This window comes from Mastomys coucha, unplaced genomic scaffold (genome assembly GCF_008632895.1).
Source record: "Mastomys coucha isolate ucsf_1 unplaced genomic scaffold, UCSF_Mcou_1 pScaffold22, whole genome shotgun sequence".
Classification (NCBI taxonomy): Eukaryota; Metazoa; Chordata; class Mammalia; order Rodentia; family Muridae; genus Mastomys; species Mastomys coucha.
Window position 1 is genome coordinate 128,069,176 of NW_022196905.1, and position 456 is coordinate 128,069,631.

Genomic DNA, 456 nt, shown 5'->3' on the forward strand with positions numbered 1-456 from the left:
GCCCCGAGTCTTTAACTACTGAAGTGGGGTAGGTGTGCTGGCCTGGCTCCCATTCCCTGCAGGATGTGAGGTGAAGAAGCCATCGAGATGGCTCCATGGGTAAGAGCACTGGCTGTTCTTCCAAAGGACCTAGGTTCAATTCCCAGCACCCACATGGCAGCTCAGCTCACAACCATTTGAAGCCCCAGTTCCACCTTCTAACTTGACGGAACTGGCTTTAGTGGGCACGAGGCACATGCATACAGTCATCCACATAGGTATTAATGCCCATACACAGTAAGAAACAAACTGGAAGCAATGGCTGGGGCTGCAGAGTCTAAGTTCTATTAGGCTGGCTGAGGCATCCTCCCCCAACCCAAGCCTGCTCCATCTCTCCATCTCTTGTGGTCACTCTTCCAGATGGAACAGTAAACAGTTGCTTACCGGGCATCAATGCTAACTCCAGGGGGCATGCTT